We start from the raw sequence: 6000 nt of genomic DNA on the forward strand, positions 1-6000 counted from the left end.
AGTCAAACACCACAATGGGCGGGATTCCGCAGGCGATGTACTGTGAGGAGAAATGGAAAGAGGTTGTTACTTGTTTTGTTACTTTATTCAAAATCGGTTCTCGGAATCAATGGCGGTTGGTTTCCCAGTACCGGTTTTTCATACAGGAATCTGCAGAAAGATTTTTGAAACATGCACAGCTGATCGTTTTAGTCAGCATCATTTAGTTTTAGAAATAAAACACACTAACATGCAAGCTCATTCTAACACCAAACACTTACTCATTATACACTATACAGTGGCGACTCTAGAAACAATATATAGGGGGGGCACACAAGATACCACAGTCAAACTGGGGGGGCATTAATAATTTCCGCCATTAAAATCATACCACTGAAAAAACACACACACACATATATATATATATATATATATATATATATATATATATATATATATATATATATAGCCAAAAGTAATGTGCTATGGAATGATACTTTTGTTATTGGACAATACAATACTTGATCATTCAACATGGGAAGCCTGAAGCCACAATTTAGTAAGACTAATCCTTGAAATCCTTTAAACAACACAATACCTTACCTTTTGCACTAAATGATTTAAGGGCCTAATATCAGATCCTGCTGCTGATATATATATATATATTAGCCCCTGCTGCCCAAATATATTAATATTAGCCCCAGTTGCCGATATATATATTAATATTAGTCCCTGCTAATAAATCAGACATACAAATCCTGTATTTGCAGGTATACAATAATAATATATGAAATGTAGCATCGCAGGTATAGATCAAATAAATACATGGAAACAGCATTGCAGGTATTAATCAACTGATCAAAACACACAAACCCAGCTTTGCAGGTATAGATCAATTGGAATTCACATAAAAACACGGCATTAATGGTATATTTAAAACCCCCTAAATTACAGGGATAGATCACAGGTTGCACACCCAGATAACACACATACGATTTGCCATCTTTGTCCCATATACACCCGGCTTGTGCCATCTCGGTCCCCAAGGCTCAAACATCCTGCTAGTGCCATCTTTGCCCTTCCACAATTATACATCTATGATAAGCACAATCACATTAACTCATGCTCTCCCTCATTCAGACAATTCATCCACATATTAACTCATGCTCTCCCTCATTCAGACAATTCATCCACATATTAACTCATGCTCTCCCTCATTCAGACAATTCATCCACATTAACTCATGCTCTCCCTCATTCAGACAATTCATCCATTTTAAGAAACTACACCCCTTGGTGCTTCAAATGAGGGGCTACATGTATTTCTAGGACAAAAGTTGAGTGCACAAATAATGATGGAATATGTCGCTTTGGCTAGGAAACATGTTTTTTCTATCCATAGCGACATGTTCATTTGTGTCTTGCGCACTCCAGGTTTGTACTAGAAACACATGCAGCCCCTCATTTGATGCGGCAAGGGATGTCGTTTTTGCAAATGTGTACTTTTTGTGCCATAATTTAACTTCCTACGTGAGCAGTAATGCCACGTCAAGGCTTCAACCCTAATTACTGACCATTCACACGCCTTTCATATCTCCATTCACTCGCAGAAGCACACACACCATACTTTAAATACATTCACTCACAGAAGCACACACCATTCTTTCCCCTTACAATCCCAAAGAAATGATGGTAAAGGGAGAGAAAAAAAAAATCACTTTTACAGCAAAAATAAGTTTTGCAGTAAAATTGCAAGGCACTCCAGGGATGATATGGTTACTCACGTACCACACAGGCTAACTGGCTGATTTTAATAATATTTGCAGTTCATCAGGATTTCAAAAATTGCCTCCCTCTACCGTTGGCTAAATTTAACCCCATGATCAAAGGGATCATAGGATTAAAAATTAGTATCGGCCATTTTTAAAAAGGGAATGTGACTTTTTATAGCTATATGATTGCTGTGGTAACATTGGCTACCACAGTGATCATTTAGCTAGAATACTTAAACTTTTTTTTTTTTTAAAGTTAAACTACTTTGTTTAAATAATTTAATTTGGGGGTCTCTAGGCAATTTTGATCTTTTTTATCTGCCTTTAGAGACCACCAAATCATTTTTTTTACATTTTTATTTTTTAACTTAATATTTTTTATTATTTTTTTACAAGCTATAAAGGCGATTACCTTTCCAATGGTATATATTGGGGGTATGTAGCTGCTTAGATGCCTGAGATACAGGCATCTAAGCAGCATGCCCCCATACCTCTTTAACTGACAATTGTCAGTTGTTAATAAAGTTGCGCGGTGACGTCATCGCGTCATTGCGCGAGACGTCACCGGGCAGATCTGGTGGCTCCGGTGATGCCCTTCAGTTTGAGGGGCAGATGGTAATGGAGGTCCACAGACCTCCATCAAGGTAAGGTAGTGCTACTGACGGCATGGTGCCGTCGTTAGCACCTGACTGGGACTGCTAGCGACGGCACCATGCCGTCGTTAGCAGTCAAAGGGTTACAAATTCGGCGGGGGGGCAACAGGGGGGGCAAGGAATAACCTAGGGGGGGCAATTGCCCCCCCTTGCCCCCCTGTAGCGACGCCACTGACACTATATATATATATATATATATATATATATATATATATATATATACATACATATATATATATATATATATATATATATATACATACATATATATATATATATATATATATACATACATATATAGTGATTATACTCAGCGGTGTCTCCAGCTTTCATATTTAGGGGGGGCACATGGGGGGACAGGGACCAAAGTAGGGGGGCCAATTATAAAACGCTACATAAACACTCTATGTGTATGTATGTATGTATAAATATATGTGTATGTGTATATATATAAATCTATCTATCTATATATCTATCTATCTATATATATGCGTTAGACATGCATTTGTAACTACATAAGATGTACTTATCCCTTTGTTTGAAGTAAACAGCTGGCAGTTATTTTTCATTCTTTAATATTAGACCCCGCTTCACGCTCCCTAGCATGCAATCACTCCCTCCACTCCTTCGCCAAAAAAAGTATTTGCCACAGTGACTGCAGATTAGGGAAAGACTGCAGTCTTGCCTCCTACCTTGACATTGAGAGATTCTCTCCCCCGTAATCATCCCCAGAGTCCCTTTGTCCCCACATTCACTAAGCCATACATCTATTTTACTTACTCCATGTAGTTCAGGTTTAGATCAAATAAACAAATGGCACGTGCATGTATAGATCAACTGTGCCATCTTGGTCCCCAAGGCGTAAACACCCGGCTTGTGCCATCTTTGCCTTTCCTCAAATCAATTATAGATTTATGATACACACAAACACTTTTATAGTCACTTACTAATTCACATTTTCATTCACATAATTCACACAATAATTCATTCACATAATTCACACAAATCATTTGCACATATTCATTAATGCATTCTCACAAATTCATTGATTCTCTCACTTATTCACGCAATTCTTCCACATTAATTCATACACTCACGCATTCAGACAATTCATCCATACATTATTTCATTCATTTTCATTCATCCACACATTAGATCATCCATTCTCACTCATTCTCACTCTTTATTTATTTAAATATTCTTACTACCCTCCTTTCTCACTATCTATCCCCCCCCCCTTTGTAGTTCATTTACCTTACAGAAGTCCTGCGGTGGGAGCGCAAGGTGTCTGTCTGCCTCTGCCACAGTGTGCACCGCTTCAATGCTGAGCGCCGGATATGACGTCAGCTTGAAATTCTGGCAACGCTACCAAAGCAGAGGCCTCGCGAAAGGAGAGTGAGGGGCGCCGAGCGGTTGCTGAAAACTTGTTCATGAGCGACTGCAGCTGCTTAAATTTCAACAAGCTATTTCATGAAACATAGATATAAGGATATAATATACATGATCACACTAGATTTAGCTACAACAAGCTAGTTACATAAAAGCTTTCTTGTTATAGAGGTTATTATAAAGTACATTGTGTCAAGTTGATGTATACAACGTTATATAGAAACATGGGTGTTGAATAAATAAGAGGTGTGCTAAAGCTTAAGGTGCCAAAAGTGAAGTCATCCCAGATTTTCACTAGGTGGCGCCACATGACCACCTTGAACACTGTATTTTTGCAAAATTCCCTTGATGAAACAGCATACCTAAAAACCTTTTATACAGAAGGTGGAATGGAAACACTTTCAGTGCAAGAGTGATTATTATTACTATAAATATTAGTCTAATATCTCTCTTATTATTATTTCTTGTTTTAAGTAGCACCAACAACTTCCACAGCACTGTACAAAGGGTAAACGGGGCATAACAAGTAATCCATACCATAACAATTTGACTTGAAGCAAGAGGCAAGAAAGGCCCTGTTAGAAAGAGCCTATAATCTACATAGGGTATATTACACAAGAGGTAAAAGTATCACTTAGCAGAAGCAATGCGATGTGGCAGCATGAAAGGAATCATTCAGCAGATACAAATAGCAAATGCTATTGAAATAGAGGGAGGAAGGAGTTTACCTGTCAGGTATAGGTATAGGTATAGCGAGTATAGGGCATTCCAAAGGATAGAGGCAGACCTTGAGAGTTTTGTAGACTGTATTTTTAATGTCTAGGTGGCAGTTTTTTTGCAACAGACTGAATGTGAGGGGTGAATGAGAGTTTGGAGCCAATGGACACAAGAAGATAGTAAGTGTGTGGGGAAGACTGTTTACATTCAGAAAGACTGTTGAATGTTAGCATTGGAGCGAGGAAAAGTTCAGTTTAGGAGTTATTGAATTTTCAGAATCATACAGACATCCAGTAAGAAAAAGAGTCAAGGCAATAAGTGACACAATAAAATAGGGAAAGGAAAAAGATCAAGTGGGGAGGCATGAATGGAGTAGCTGGCACCCATTAGGAGGAGAGATGTCATGAGATCAGCATCGAGGGGCCACATGCCATAAAGATTATGCTGGTCTGCCTGTGCCGACCCTCACTGAACAACATTGCTAGGCTTTTATCTGATTGGTTACCCTTCCCTATAGGATAAGATGGAAAAAGCTAGATGCTTCTCCAATTGGTGGCCCTCCCTCAAAGAGGGAAAGCAATCCTCCCCTGAGCAACCTTATACCCACCCTGAGGATGTTTAATAATCTGCCTCTCCTGATTGGTTATTTGATGTAAATATGCATATTAGTTTATTATCTTCTATTATATCACCTTCATATTGTTGATTAAATCAAAGAATAGATTAACAAAAAATGATTGTGATATTTTGCAGTACCTAAATAAACAGTACAGCCAATAAAATAGAAACACAAAACTTTGATGGCAGATAAGAACCGTTCGGCTCATGTTCCTCATGTTAAAAAATAAACCTTAATCAGTCCTTGGTCTCATCAATGGCAGCTTGACCAAAACCCTGTATTCATGCGTGTAACCCACTTGCTTTCCTCGGCTCCGCAGTGGGGCCCATAGAACATGGCTTGTTGAAATTAGACCCTGCTGTTGTATTTCTGAGTTTTTGTGGTTTGTGAGGAATGTAATATTGAATGCCAAGAGTCATTAAATCTTACTGTATGCTGAAGTGAATGCATACACGTGTGTGGGAGGGTACGTAAAAATACTAATTGTGTTATTAAAACTCCCAAGCATATGGATATTTAAACTGCAGTGTGTATAAATTAGTCTGCATGTCAATACGCATTTGTCAAATACCTTCTGCTACCATGACAGCACGGGAAATTACCGGCTGAAATAGAGCCAGATCGTCCAGGCCTTAAACATCAAACACACTAAGAAAGAATTCTTCTCGTTGGTTCCTATAATCATGGATAGAGAATGGGACTAAATGATCATAGATTACTGTTCCTTTTGAGTGTCCCTTTGATTAATATGATTTGTAAATCTTGTGATAAAGTTGGTGACATTGATAGCCTGCATTGCTTCTTGAAGATCTTTTCTTTCTTGCCATCCATCACAACTAGAACTGCTCTGGTTAGTGGTCAGATATCTGGAG

The sequence above is a fragment of the Spea bombifrons genome, chromosome 5, assembly GCF_027358695.1.
Source record: "Spea bombifrons isolate aSpeBom1 chromosome 5, aSpeBom1.2.pri, whole genome shotgun sequence".
In the NCBI taxonomy this organism is placed as follows: Eukaryota; Metazoa; Chordata; class Amphibia; order Anura; family Pelobatidae; genus Spea; species Spea bombifrons.